Here is a 16,660-nt window from a genome sequence, read left to right as displayed (position 1 = left end):
AATTACAATCCAATCTTGTTTTCTCTGATATCATAATTTATTTATTTATTTATTTATTTATTTATTTATTTATTTTTCAATATATATATATATATATATATATATATATATATATATATATATATATATATATATCGTTTGTACCAAGATTGCTTTAGCAAACACTAAGTGTTAGTAAATGAATTACGAAGTATGAAATTGTTAATATTATTATTAATTTCATCCCTAACAAATCACGTACATGTCTATTATTACATATAAATGTTCTAATGATATAATAATAATGGTATGAAAAAACTTTATATAATCACACCTATTTCTTTTCACGATGTATTTAGACATAACAATATAAATTCTATGCGTGCGCATACTCGTACTAGATTTTCGCGCATATCAGATGCGTGTGTATACTTGTACTTGGTCTTTGCGCATGTCAGATGAGTATGTATACTTGTACTTGTTTTTCGCGCATGTCACAATGTAATATAAAAGCGCGCATGCGTATAGATGTAGTAAATCATATAAAGGAAGTGATACGCTGTTACAATGTACAGTCAAAAGCAATTTGTTTCCGCAGTTAAAAAGCAAAAAACAAATTCTGGTTCTTCATCTCATAATAATAAAAAACGAAAAGGTGAAATTGAAACCAATCTTTCTTTATTGCAAAGTGAATGTGTAAAATCTAAATACATTTCACCGCGTGAAAAACGTTTTCAACTTGAAAAACAAAAGAAAATTATTCTTGTACATCCAAATGATCCTGACATTCCTGAAGAAGACGCTGAAAAATATAGGATTATTTATCCAACACAGGAAATTACCATAGACGATGCTGTGTATAGACGAAATTTCAGATACCCAAATGAAATACCCTTTGAAGAGGAAGTTGTAGTAAATCAAAATACAATTTCTAATGATATTCTGATATTCAATGGTGTGAAGTGTGGTTGTACTCCTAATGAAGTAAGTGAAATATGTGTAAAACAGTTACTAGAAAAATATAAACTTTCTGAACCATTACTTTGTGAAGGCTGTGCGAATCGTAGTGAGAAAGAAACTGATCATAAATGTGTAAGTGAAAGTGATGAAGAATTAAATACTATTGTGTGGAATTTCCTAATCAAAAAATCAACACGTGATCAAATATTAAAACATTATCTAAAGATTCATGTGAAATATATAGATGTAAACATTATCCCCCATCTTATAAACAAATTTAATTATTCATATCAAGAAATCACGTTTAATGATTATCATATTTCTGACTTAAGAGAAGCATATCTTGAGTACGATAAAGATGTGTATCAACAATCCAGACTGTGAGTACCAATGTCGTTTCCTAAATACATATGACAATTGCGAATATCAATGTTCTTCTTTTTCTATAAAAGAACAATGTGTATTAATGTGTATTGATCGTTGGAAACCACCACGAGAACTTTTGTGTTATGGGTGTTTTCAAAACAGGAGCAAAATAGAAGAACACGATTGTATTACTTCGGACTATAATATGTTATGTTATAATGCATGGCGTACAATGGTAAGCGGACAAACTTTTGATGATTTATATGAAGAATTTGCAAGAGTGCATTGTGATACTGAAATTGATGATTGGGAATTTACATGGACATTATATAACATTTTATTAAACAAAGATAACATTCAGTTAATTACAGAGTTATTCTTAGTAAAAGATTTACATTATAATATGCATAAGAAATAGTAATAATGGAAAATAAAAACTCTTCTGGTAATCAATTACAAAATAATAATAATAACAATGTGTATAAATTAACAAAAGCAAGTGATAAAAAACTTTCAGCAATAAATTGGCCAGTATGTAATTGTACATATACTAATATAAATATAGATTGTATTAAACAATATATCAAGGAATGTATCTGTATGTAAACTATATATATATATATATATATATATATATATATATATATATATATATATATAATTGAAATTTGTAAATAAAATTTTTTCTCATTTTATATTACATGTTTTATTTATTTCCTTACACATCTTATATATTTTACTTCAAAGCGAAAATTTTTTCAATACACTTACAGTGTAAAAGTAAACTGTTTCAAATATGACTTACAATTTATACGTAGGGAAAAATTCTTTAAAAATTTTTTCATGAAATTAGAACTTTAACAAAAAATCCGTATGTTATGATTCGCCTACATAAAATTTGTTTGTGCATGTATGTGAAAACTTTTTGCATTTTGTAAGTATATAAATCATACTATAATATTACTGAGTTTTTTTTAAATTCGTTATTAAATCAGTTTCTGTTTTATATTCTCCTATACCATTGCAAAGTCGGTTAATTTTAATGGATCGCTTCCATAAGAAGCTCCTTATTCATTTAACCTCTCCTAATAAATTACTCGAACACTTCGTGTGAACATACTAAAGATGTTCTGAAATATTAAAAAGCTCCTAATAAATTACTCGAACACTTCGTGTGAACATCCTAAAGATGTTCCGAAATATTGCTTTTTTTTTTGTTCAATCACCATATTTTTACGGATCGTATGTTATACATACTCTGAACAAATTTATTTGTGAACGTTTTAAAAATTGGTGTTAATTATTGGATTGTATGCTAAAACATACTCCTAAGAACAGGTACCCTGTGAACCTACAAATAATTTCGAAAATACTAACTAATCTCGTTATTAAAATTAGAAAGTCGTAAAAGCAGTTACGCTGCAAAACTGTAAATAAATCGTATGCCAAAGCATACTCGCTAGAGCAGCTACAAGAAACTATGTTTTTTCAAAAATCGCAAACTTGTCAATGTAAAATACTCATCAAACTTTTAAATACTTCAAAGTATTAGTAAAAAAAATATAAAACACTCATCAAATACCAATTTTAAACGCTTTTCCAAAAAGTAAACGATAGAAAGCATAAAGGAGTTTCACCTTGTAAAATGTCAATAATACCTTTTATTTAGGAAAGTTTTAATATTAAATAAGAATCAAGAAATGAAATTCGTATATATATTTATTTCGGTAATATTATATATACAAGCAAAATAATATACAAGCAAATAATATACAAGGAAAATAATAATAATAATATATACAATCAAAATAATAATATACAAGGAAAATAATAATATATACAATCAAAATAATAATAATAATATTACATAAAAGTTAGACAATATATACAGAATCACCGAAAATTAATATTTCTTATTCTTTGATAGTAGAATATCTACTAATTCATTCAAATATCTTGGGTTTCTTATTAATTTGAAATATTTTTCTTCAAATATGATTGTATTTACACACATTCTATGTGATTTTCGAAATATGTTATAAAGTTCTTTTCTCACATTTTCTTTAATAAAAATTAGCCATGTCTCTGTTTCTAAAGCTTCAATGTCCATAAAAAGGCAGCGGTGAGACATTTGTTGCGGACAGTCAAAAAAACAACCCTCACATAATAATACACAATTAGGGTTCCAATTTAAAATAGCGTTTTTGATGCACTTTTCATCCACAAACACTTGTGTACACTTACACTTTTCTTCTTCTTCGTTCTTCTTCTTCATTGATAAGTCTAAGGGCTCCGTTTGTGGTGGTGGTGGTGGTAGTGGTGCTGGTGAAGGTGAAGGTGTAACACTTGCATGTGGTGTGTCGGGTTTACACTCGTCCAGTTCGTCAAATAATCGCAAAATTTCTTCTTCCTCCCCTTCACTAAATAAGTCAGGTGAAGGTAGTCTTTCTTCTTCTTCATCCTCCTCCTCTTCTTCTGCGGTAAATAAATCAGGTGATGGTGTTCTTTCTTCTTCTTCTTCTTCTTCTTCTTCTTCTTTACTATCTAGTGTCCACTTTAAAGATGGTGGTTGAATGTTTTTTACTCCTAATAATGACGAGGATGCTGGAAGTGTTGGTAAAGATGTCCTCACTCCAACAGGAGATGATGGGATTAATACCGGATCTTCTCTTAAATCGATGATCTCTTCCTCTATAATAATTTCTGAGGATACTGGCGAAGCTGGAGAAAAATACTGAGTTTCCTCGTCAATAAATATATCTGGTAAATCTCTCGCAGTTTTAAACTTTTTCCTTGGAGATTCTACAAAGTCAAATGTAGAATCCCAATCTACTTCGTTGCAAAGTTGAATTTCTTGCTGTACTTGACTCTGAATCGGCTCCATGACGATACTATACCAGTCTTCTCTTCATACCCAGTATATAAGGAAAACTTTATCGATAACATCGTATCACGTGATACTTTAAACATTTTTCAAACAGTCCTACCACGCCAATTAAAATATTTTCATATGTACTTTTCCAATTCTCTATGGAATTTTTATAAATATAGAAATAGCAAACATGTTCTCATATAATCTTTTAAAATATCAACATTTGGTATTTTCACTTTAGTAAAATCATTCCCCACATTTTACAACGGTATTCATAAGACGAACTATTTAATCATCTGTCATCTATGTGCAGATTTAGATACATCATGTGTAAATAAATAGTTTACATGCTTTTAAAATAAAATCTGTTATTTACAACTTCTATTAGTATTCATGTAAACAATACATCAACCCTACATACACCAGCATATTGTCCACGTAAAATAACGGATGCCACAAACTATCATTCATTCATTATTATTACAATAATATAACAATCTTCTATTGCAATCGTATTTAACATCCCTTCATGTTTCAACATGATCATCATTCAATAGGTGAATGTTCTTTTGCATTCGCGTTCAATAACCTCATATGTTCTACCATTCGTAATGTAAAAACTTTCTTTGTATTCATTATTAACAAACTATCAAAACTTGATTTTTATTAGTCTGTCTCCAACCTGTGATGTTTATCTTCCAAGTCACCAATCTTTCTTTTATGTTTTCACCGACATCGCCAAAGTTATTGCTATTAGTTTGTCCCCCCCCAATTTGTGATGTTCTACGTCCGCAATCTTCCTTTTGCTCACCTACCGCGGCGCCAAAGTTATTTCTATCAGTCTGACGGTATTCTGTAATGTTTACCAAACGTGTCAACGGTCTTTTTTTGTATTAAAATTCAAGTTTTAGCAAGCACACATCATCACTCCTACCCAACCGGGTTTCCAAAAGCGCGCAAAAAGTTCAGTTCATGTCTTAAGTTCATCAGCAACACACGTACGGAAACCACGCTCTGTATATGTACCATCATAGTGTATCATACCGTACACGAGGTTTTACCACGCTCACCGAGTATGCTCACACAGTGTTCGAGTAATCATTACGAAAGAATAAAAAATACGATCCAACAAATTAAAAAGTCACGCATGAATAAATATTTCCCTCCCATCATACAGTGTTCACCAATAGTGTTAAGGCTCCCGGGTTCAATCCCCGTACCTATCACACACATTATAAGTGTTTTGAGCTTCTTATTTTAAAATATTTTCGAAATTATTTGTAGGTTCCCATTTTTTAATATGTTCGCAAATACAATTTGCTCCGACTAATTTATTAGGAGAATATCTTTTTTATTCTCTCTCCACAATTGTTCGAACATCTTATTTTTTAACAAATAAAATAATCACCATCTCCTTTAGCGTAACAGGTGGGACTCAAATATTTCATTTTTCCAATTTATATATATTTCTCAATGTAAGTTTCTATTAGTCAAATCCATTTGTATAATATCTTTTTTATTCTCTCACATATTGCTCGATCATCTTATATATTCAATCCCCGTACAATGCAACGTTCATCTCTGATGCTAAGGGTACCAGGTTCGATCCCCGTACAATGCAACGTTCACCAATAGTGTTAAGGGTCCCGGGTTCAATCCCAGTACGTATCACATAAACTTTTACACATCTTTTATTCTCTCTCTCTCCACATATTGTTCAATCATCTTATTTGTTCCAACTAATTTATTAGGAGAATATAAATATTAATTTAATCACTACTGCGAAAGTACGTGATACAAAATGACGTATCAACAGATTTAATTCAAATCAAACCAATTCAAATTTCCATTATTATTTTTAAAAATAGCCAGTATAAAGTCTCTACACACACGTATACAAACTCGAAAAAGAACACATGACCTTTCCATGTCAGCACAACTAAAAACAGAAATATAACAACTTTCTAATACACGTAACAAGGTCATCAAACCCTAATAACCTAACCCAACCGATTGCCAACACACACCATTACTTTCTATATTAATTATAGTAACTAACGGTACCTGTAGAATTGTTTGTCTGCCACTACTTACTTGAATTGAGAGATAATGAACTCCTGTCTATCATGAAACAATGGGAGAACTACTTGAATTGAGAGATAACATACTATTGTCTACATCATAAAACAATCGGGTAGGTACTTGAACTGAGAGATAATGTACTCTTGTGTATATCATAAATAGAGCAACCCAAAAGCATAAAAAGCATAATAGCAATTTAGACATATGGTTGTTGGTACCTTGAACATGGTTTGGTTATTTAAGGGTCCAGAAGAAACTAATTTTAAAAGCATAATAAAGCATAATTTTAGAAAATGAAGCATAGCGCATAATTTAAAATATATAGCACAATTCTTGGAAAATTCTGTTTAACTGCAAGTTTAACATACTATATTAATGTTTTTTAAAACCAATATTTACAAAGCAAAATCATTGAGAACATAACAATGCAACAATGAAAAACTAATTTTTATTTTTGTAAACTTTTCGGTGTAATCCTTTGATGTGGAGGTAAAAAAAGGAAATGAATATAACTTTCCGCCAACAACGAATAGTACACAAGAACTCCACACTATATTTTTATGTGTACCTCTTGAACTTTAGCACTTTCTGTATTTTTAGGTGATATCTTTTACTTTCCCTTTCTGTATATATGCACCTCTAAGGCGCACACAAGTGAAACGAAAACTGACTCGAGTAAAGCATATCTCTTTACAATGCATTAAGTAGAAATTTCATTAAATATGAAAGAAACTGGTTGCATAAAATATTAATAAATAGATCAAGATATTTAGAATATTTAATGTATAGTAAATATTTTACATTATACACGATTAATATAAAACGATGTCTGAAATTAACAATAAAGCATAATAAAGCACAATTTCGAAAAAAAATAAAGCATAATTGAAGAGCTCCTTTCCAAATACCACTTAAGTCAGTTTTTCTCAATTTTAAACTTTTTATGTTTATTATGATATTGTGGGTGAGATGCACATATTAATGTTGAATAAACTGCAAAACTCACTCAAATCTCACTGGTGTAATGGCTCAAAAACTATGTTTTTTTGCAAAGTCCACCTTAGTCATTGGTGTTTCCTGGTTTTTGTTGTTTGCTGTAAATTTTAAAGAAATGACTTAAGTGGTATTTGGAAAGGAGCTCTTCAATTTGGGTTGCTCTAATCATAAAGAAACAGGCAATTACTTGAATTGAGAGATATTGTACGCCGTCTACATCATAAAACAATCTTGAAGCTACTTGAATTGAAAGATAAGGTACTCCTGTCTATATCATAAAATAATCGGGAAACTACTTGAATTGAGAGATAATGAACTCCTGATTACATCATAAAATAATCAAGAAGCTGCTTGAATAGAGAAATAATGAACTCCTGTTTACATCATAAAACAATCGACAAGCTACTCGAATTGAGAGATAATGAAATGCTTCTTGCGAACTAAATAATCAGGGACAAGGGTGTAAATAATGATCCCGCAATGTGTGTGTGTGTGGGGGGGGGGAAAGGATCGTAAAAGTTTCAGTTTAAAAATTTTTAATTATAGTACGAGGTGCCGGCACCACCTGAAGTAACATACCGGTACTAAAAATTATTAATATTGGAAACATTATAGATTAGATTCATGAAGTGTTCCAGCAGCTACTCTGCTTTAGAATACTTATGAGCACGCGCGGATCCAAGGGGGGGATATAGCTCCTCCCTTGACGCTCAGGTATACACTGGATAAAATGGTCTTCAATCCTGCTTTACACTGGATAAAGTGGCAAACTATGGTTTAGCCTCTTCCTTGATCATATCCTGGATCCGCCACTGCTTATGAGTGCAGAAAAAGAAAAGAATTTGTATTAGTGAGAGATCTCCCACGATTTCTATTTGTTTCTCTTCAGCCATATTTAACTTTACCAGCAACATCAGCAACTGCAGAGAGCTCTTTTTCAAAGCTGAAATTAAAACAATTTTAACCCGTAAGTACTATGGACCGTCTCTCAGACCGCTGCGACTTTTTGCATCATTATACTACAAGTGGATCTTCTCGTTTACCTTCCTGTCTAACAAATAGTTACAGCTCACAGATGACGAGAAAAACCCTAGCAGAAGTAGTGTGATGTAGATATGGGCTCGCCCACTTTTCGCACGGGGGTTTCAAATGACACCACAGAATAGCACACAGATAACTACGAGGTCGAGGAGTAGCAAACGACATCTAACTATAGACCACACCTCAAAAATCGAAAATGGACTTGACCGTGTTGTTGACCTTTCCCCGCTCCCCTTGTTTTAGGATTCTTCTCGTCATCTGTGAGCTGTACATATTGTGAAGTTTGTGTTATATTTGATCCCCTGTGCGCGGCGCTGGAGGGGTCGCGCGGTCTCACAGACGTACTATCGTAGTTACGTAAGTGTTTTACGGTTTAGCAGTCTTTCGTTATCTGCCAATTATTAGCAGGTTGTGTCTTACCGTGTGGCTCGTCCGGCACACGTCAAATAATGAGCCAGAGACTGGAAAACCTGAAATAATCAAATCTTATAACATGACTAAATGCGGTGTCGATACTCTAGACTAAAAATGTACAAATTACACGTCAAGTCGACGAACAAGACGATGGTCATTGACAATTTTTTTTTTATGCTGCGTATGCTGGATGTTGCGTATGATGTCATTGCGTATGTTTTGCATCAAGTCTACGCTAAGTCCGCAGTGATGACAAGAATTGATTTCATGAAAATGTTGGCAAAATGACTTCATAGGCATCACATGGTACGTAGTTCGTTCATCGGACATCTGCCACAAAGGCTGAGTTTTTCAATCAAAGAGCATACTGCAGATTGAAAGTGAGTTTTCCACCATCCCGCACGAGTGAGGAGTTCGAGAAGAGGAAATCGTGGTCTTCTGTCCACTGCGTATTAAGCGGAAAGCAAGATATTCATGTCTGCGGTGTCGGGTGCAGATGTGCTTTCAGTGAAAAAAAAAAAAGTTTCAAAGGCCTACCCGAAGAAAGTACATGAAGTCAGAAAAGCTAATACAGTGCTTTCTTTACCGGCAAAATGCATTTTTGTTTACTTTCGCCATCATATATGAACGAAAAAAGTAGTTTAATTCATTACCTTTTCACTAAACAAAAATATAACAATACTTTCTTCTGGGTTTGAAAAAGCTACAATTCCATGTTTTTTTTCCTCAGCTTTTACTGTATTTTTTATTCTCAGTGCATCTATTAGAACAATATATTTTGGATTAGTGTTATTTCGACTATATAGAAACAGAGAAATAAATTGAATATTTCCACTATTAAAATTTTAGAATAAAAATGAAAGCATTGTTGCAACTTTTGACTGCGTTTACTTTCTCATTGTTTTAAAAATGTACAACTTTTTTTACATAGTAAAATTACTATGTTTTATTTTACTATAAACAACTAAAATATGTAGGATAGCATTTTAAAAAAAATATTTCATAAAACTACTTTTCAGAAAAATGTGAAAGAACAATGCGATCTGACAGACCGCTCCATAGTAGTTATGTGATTATTGTTCAGCCAGTCGCTAACAAATGGCATTACAGTGCATGAAGCCCACGAAGGGCTGTCACGCCAGTGGTTAGTTACCTCGAATGATACATTTGGGAGTAATGATAATTTTGCGGAAAGTATGGCAACTTGGGTGATGCGTCCTTGGAGGGGGTACACACCCATGTCTTGCACGGTGTACAAAGGAGTGCGTTTCTTTCTTTTTCTTTTTTTTTTTTTAAGTTTGAGAATGTGTTTTCTCCAGCTTTCAGAAGAAGAAAAAAATAGCAACCATGGTTTCTAAGAAGGTCTTCATTCATTGCAAACTGTATTCCTCCTAACGTGCAATCTCTCTTTCCAAAATTCAAAACTATAGAGAGTGTAATAGAGCAAAAACACGGCAATGATTTCTCCAATCTTTCAGAGTAAATGGAAACTGTACGTGAATTATATAGTAGCTATTTTGCTATTTTGGAGATATCTGAAAATTGTTTCGGACAATCTAATTGGCAAAATTCTGTTCCAGTATTCTTCTTCTGCATGGTAGGGCTTCCAGACGTCCCGATTTAGCCGGGAAAATGCCGGATTTACATCATCTATCTCAAGAATAATTCAACACTCTGAATGTCTTAGTTTATCTTTTAAAAACAGTTACTATCATTCGTGTGATATTTAGAAGATTTCGCTTTTTATTAGGATTTAGGATTTAGATTTCTGGGCTTTTGGCATCTATGGCTATTTAGCCTGTCACGTTTGAGGATTGATGTCCCTCGGCAAACACACTATCTGGGGAAAGAGAAGGTAGAAAGGTCTGAGGAAGGAAGCGGCCTGGGACCTATAAGTTAAGTACCACCCCAGCTTTTGCCTGGTGTGAGGAAAACCCAGGGAAACCACATTCAGGATGGCTGACCTGAAAAAGCTTTTTACACTTTTTCGACCGAGTGCTCCTAATAAAATCGAACTCGCTTTTATTAGTTAAAGATACTCAACATACTGTCACTAACTTTCGTTGAGTTTTGGCTTCTTATTTAATTGATTTTGATAGATAATAATAATAATAATAATAATAATAATAATAATAATAATAATAATAATAATAATAATAATAATAATAATAATAAAACAAGCATAACTATAACTATGCTGTAAATTTTCACAAGATATCCAGGTTTCTTAGAAAATCTGGAAGCTGTAATCACAGGTTATTCCAGTCTCGACTGGGGAGTATCGACACTACTCGAACAACTGACACCTTTGTACCTTTGTACTGCATACTTTACGAAGTGAGAATATTTACAATAGTTGAAATCAGATTTAAAAACAAAAAACCGAAACCGTAAACGGATTAAGTGTACGGCTACTCAATGTGTTCGCAACGCGTTTTTATGGCTCATGCGTACGCTTGGAATACGCTGACCATGTATTTATGCGCTAATTACAATGCGCTGCAAACGCGAAAGGAATAAAACGCACAGAATACGTCGACTCAAGCGTATTTGGTGCGTTTCGGACCGTCTGTTGTTTAGGTATCAGTAAGAGGTCTAAAAGAAGGGAAAAACAATGAAAGACGTGTTGCCAGGCAAGGGGATTTTAGCAAGAAACACCTACCTGGAAGATGCTTTGTGCAGAGTATTTGAACTCTGCTATTATAAAGTATGTTTGTATATAACGAAATAAAATTTACAAAAATACAATGAAAATTCCGAAAAATTACCTAATCACAGAAAAATCTATGTAACACAATAGGGTTATTTCTAATGATTCGCATGAATGGAAATAAGGGTGTGGCAGTAAGGTCTGCAAACCCTGATTGACTCACAGTATGATTTATATAACTCTGGCAAAAGTAAAATTACCGAGTGGACACTGAGCGTATGGCTTTGAGAATGCGGTTTTGATGCGTTACCCCCCGCAGGGAACGCGGCCAAGGTGGCTACTCGGTAATTTTACTTTCGCCAGAGTTATAATTCATACTGTAAACCAGTCAGTGTTTCCGGGTCTTTTGGCCAGGTCCAGGTCTGTAATAACAGAGTTCCAATACTCTGCACAAAGCATCTTCCAAGCAGCTGTTTCTTTCTAAAATACCCTTGCCTGGCAACACGTCTTTCCTTTTTGTCCTTTCGTTTGATATATTTTAAACAAAAGGCCGTCTATTGTTTCGAAACGCACCAAATACGCTCGAGTCGATGTTTTCTCCGCGTTTTTATTACTTTCGCGTTTGAAGCGCAATGTGATTAGCCATCCACATTTAAATAGATGGTCAGCGTATTCCAAGCGTACGCATGAGCAATAAAAACGCTTTGCGAACGCTTATGAATAGCCACGGTCTTAGGTCGCGTTCGCTGTGGGGGATAACGCATCGGAAACGCATTCACGTATAGCTATACACTTATAGGACTGAGAGAGTGTCGAGTTACCGAAAAGGTCAAGTTTTACGGAATAAATGGGTAAGTTATTTACAACTCATAATATTATACTGCATACCAGCTCTCACCGTGTGGACTTTGTGGGGGACAAGTACCGTGCTCGTGGGTTTTCTCGTGGTTCTCCCGTTTCCTCCAACTTTCTTCATTCCACCATTTCATTCATTTCTCATAATCACCGTCTCCTTTAGCCTAACCGGCATAATGGTGGGACGTAAAACTTGAGGATTTTATTTCATATACTGCATGCTAGCTGAACCTGTGCTATTTACACAGCGCGCAGTTATAATATGAGTGTGAATGAGTGTAAACCTCCTTCCCACTTCTCACTATATCTGTGCAAGTTTCTTTACGAACACAAACAAAGGGAGTGAATTGTTGGAGTTTGTGGCAAGCTTTTATAAGTAATAGATGATACCAAATGCAAATATTATTTCGTATAATTCCATATCCGAGTACGCCTCATTGTGGATCCACAAGCCTTCGAAGTTGCCAGCCTGCAATAGGTTTTGTCATTCAGATTAGATCAAAGCGCCTGAAATGTCCATCAACCCGCTATACATAGCTCCTTTACTGGTTGCCTTTCACAAGGGTATCAAACTATTTGCAATATTTAATAGGGCCAAAACGACACTTAAAATGTGGAATACAAAAATCAAGACAAGCCTTTTAAAAAAAAATGTATGAGAACTGGCAAACCTACAAAAAAATTTGGAATCGATCAGCAAAAACAACACGTTACTTGCACTTGAGGTTTTCGAGATCTTATTGTCGAAAGAACTGGCCACAAACATACACCAAAACTTTTCTACTATTTTAATATATAGATTATATTACACTAATCAAGTTGTTGAGTAATACAGGACATTAAAAAGTACAACATGACCTAAAGTAATTGCTAAAAATAATGAAAAAAATACAAACAAAACTGAAGAAATAACTGGTTCTTTGTTTAAAAAAAAATCTCGTTATGCTAGAATGTCTGTTACACTCATTTCGTCTGATATGAGTAGTAACTGACAGCGGCTATCCTGACTTTCTTCAGTTATCTCATTACCGAGGGGAAGAATGAGGTAGATTGGAGTTTCCACGAAAAATAAATAAATAAATACAAATCCGTTACACAGTTCCAAAAATTAGTGTCACAAAGGGAATGGGACAAAAATTATAAACAGAAAATACAGTACCGGAAAAGAATTTTTGAATAGGACAAAAACCTGCGTACATTCACACACATAAATGTGTACTGTAATCAGTTCCGTAGCCAGTCCAAAAAACTAGGGGGACGATAGAAGTTACGGGGGGCCAGAACCAACCATATTATAGTTAATTTGCAAGCCTATCATGAAACTTTTAGGGGCCAGTAAAAATAATTCTAATATTTGTTATTGAGTATTCTGATAATATTCCGCATCTTTTCAAAATTCGAACCAACTTTCATAGGTGTGAATCCAAAGAACTCAGAATATTCCTGACATTTCTTTCAAGTTATATAAAATACTAAATGATATGGACTACAATTGAATCCACGGAATTTTGTTTCGAACAGCAACACACAAGGGCGTCCATCAGGGGGCGAGCAAGGTGGGGTGTTTGCCCCCTAGAGGAAATTGTACTTCAGAATATCGAAAATCCAATAGACTTTTTACATTAGTTACAGCAAAATTTGAAACTATTTTTGAAACGTCGCTTATACTTGCCCCCTTCCCCTTGGAAACCACAACATGGGCGCCCTTGGCAACACATGAATCAGTAATTGTTAAAAGACGAATTTTCATTATATTTCAATAATGCAAATGAAATACTGAAACCTTTCAGTTTTACGCTCTACGATGCCGGCTAGGCTAAAGGAGACGGTGATGATGAGAAATTAATGTAATGATGGAATTAATAAAGTGGAAGAAAACGGGAGAACCCCGAGAAAACTCACGAACACGGTATTTGTCCGCCACAAAGCCTACTTCGCACGAGCTGGGATCGAATTAGGGACCCCACGCACCAGAAGTGAACGTTCCACCATTGAACTACCGTGCTCTCATTTCAATGATGCATACGTCGTTTTAGGAATAGGCTATTAATATGCAAAAGATGCAACCTGTGATTATAGGCGGCTAGAAAATGTATCTAGGATAGGGCCGTAACTCTCATGCCTTATAAACGTGTGTGCACATACATACATCAAACGTAATGTATATGTAAAAATTCAACATAACTGTACAGTATTATTCACTTATTTTTTTTAAAATAACTTATTTTAAAAATCTGATTAACATTGGGGATAGCAAACGGAACATGCTGCATGAAGGCAGAATGCGCTTTCAACATCATTGTGGTAAAGGATGAGGACTGGACACATATCAAGCACTTCTGCCCACGCCACTGGAAAGAGAAATTATGACACGATCTGATGTTGCAGAACTCCATGATGCGGGGCCATTCGCAACAAATGTGTGAATCGGTGCCAAATTCCCTTCTCTTGAAGGGAGGTAGGTATTAGGGGATGATATTACATAATATGCACCCGTCAACTGCATGGCCAACCGGCGTGAGTCGGAGTTCTTAACCTTAATATTCAGAAAGATACAAATAAAAACATTAACCAATCTTTTTGTTCTGTCGCGGGGATAATTTTTAGGCCTTTGTACTGTACCATAAAAGTAGGTGCAAGATGTTAAAGCTTAGGTTATGATAGTTCAGGTTAACTTCGATTCGTTTAGCTTAGGTTTAATATTTCTGGGCGTATTGCCCGACATTTTTTTTACTGGTACTGATCTTTTTCTATTTCTTCAAAACGTACTGCCATACAAAATGTGAGCATGGAAGTAGAAGAGGGCAAGGTTGTAAAACGCTGGCCTGCATACATTGGTGAAGGTAGATTATTAGCCTGGTTGATTACTTTCTTTATTACGACTCTATGGAAGTCCGGGCCAGTATTTTAGAACTCTATCCTTAACAAAAGCATTTTTTAAAGTACCTTATATGTTGAATATCGGATTACTACACTGAAGTTTCATTATTAATCTTTTGAATAACTGATACAAGCTATTTTTACAGTTTAGAAACAATAAAAAGCTAAGTTAACTAGTCGCAACTAGTTCAGTAAGTTAGGTTAGGTTAGGTGCCGTTTCGATTATGTTAATACAACCAAAAATCGGAATGGCCAAAACACACAGTTATAAAAATAATTATATTATTAAGTTGTCTATGTATGTTTATCAACTTTAACATACGTCACACACAGTGGCGTATTTAGGGAGGTGGCTTCCGGGCTTAAGCCCCCCCCCCGAAATCTTACTTACTATAGTAAAGTAAATGAAATATCTTGCAGAATTTTCACATTTCCAGGCAAAGCCCCCCCGAAAGTTAGCAAAGCCCCTCCCGAAACAAAATCGTAAATACACCACTGGTCACACATGAGTGTTTCTATATATCATATACCGGTCCGGTAATTGATTCTCAAGTACTTTATAGGTCAACTTGATTTACTTTTAAAAATATGTTTGTATCTTGATTACGAGAAAATTTAGTAACTATAAATATTGACCTAAAACGCCAGTAAGACATCAAATTTATCTGTGTAAACAGTGGATTTTTGTAATCATAAGTTAATAAATATTCAAATATTAGTTCTTGCCCACATTGATAACGGATAGAATTTAATATGACCTTGAGAATAATGTTTGATAATTCTCTACAAGAAGAACGTAATTAAAATCTTCCAACGATGGTTATCTATTATTGCTATGGAGACAACAAATGAAAATCAAGTGAATCCAATGTCGTTGGTTGGTTAACAAACAAACACATGTACAAGGCGAGAGTTGTCAACACTTAAAAAGGACTTCATACATCAAAACAGCTGTTTTAAGACACCAACACAGCTGTAGACGTAATTGCGGCAAATCTTATCGAAAATATACTGAAATTTACAGCACAATACTCACCGTAATTAAAGCACACGATGTTTGTTCAAGAGAATTAACCATAAACAGAGAATCAGGATAGTAGATAAGAATACTGGCGTCTGCCAAAAGCTCCTCCCATTCTTACATGCAGAGTTTGATCACATAGGATACAGTACACAAACTCATGTACACTTATTAAAAACATTGAGAAAGATCATTATAATAATGGATACGTGAAAATTTCATTAAAAACAAACATAGTTTCTTCACAACCGCACTAAGCTACAACACAGTCATTTTACACCTGCGCATGTCGCATTGGTGTTTTTAATTTTTTTTTTTTTTCACAGGGAAGAAGATGGTCCGTCTTCTGGTATATGAAAGATCCGGTTTCAATTATGAACGTTCCTGCCATCTGGTGGACAGTAGTAGTAAATAGTTTACCCTGGATGCGATAGGTGGCAGCACTTTCCACGTGTGTAAAAAAGAGTAAACTATAAAATAGGTACTGATACGAAATACGGCATACAATAACAAGATTTTTTAGAAGGATAAATTATAAAATTTG

General features: G+C 34.0%; 1 protein-coding gene across 1 annotated transcript in view; it reads right to left on the bottom strand.

Annotated features, from left to right (window-relative positions):
• Positions 1–16,444, bottom strand: part of Hecw (Hecw ubiquitin protein ligase) — a 379,179-nt gene extending 362,735 nt beyond the window's left edge. Inside the window, exon 1 of the mRNA XM_081739550.1 lies at positions 16,132–16,444. The gene's annotated coding sequence lies outside the window, so the exon portion shown is untranslated. The remainder of the gene's footprint in view (positions 1–16,131) is intronic.
• Between the last annotated feature and the right edge of the window lie 216 nt (positions 16,445–16,660).

The sequence above is a fragment of the Thermobia domestica genome, chromosome 15, assembly GCF_964235325.1.
Source record: "Thermobia domestica chromosome 15, izTheDome1.hap1.1, whole genome shotgun sequence".
NCBI classification, from domain to species: domain Eukaryota; kingdom Metazoa; phylum Arthropoda; class Insecta; order Zygentoma; family Lepismatidae; genus Thermobia; species Thermobia domestica.
This window is presented reverse-complemented; position numbering and strand designations above follow the sequence as displayed.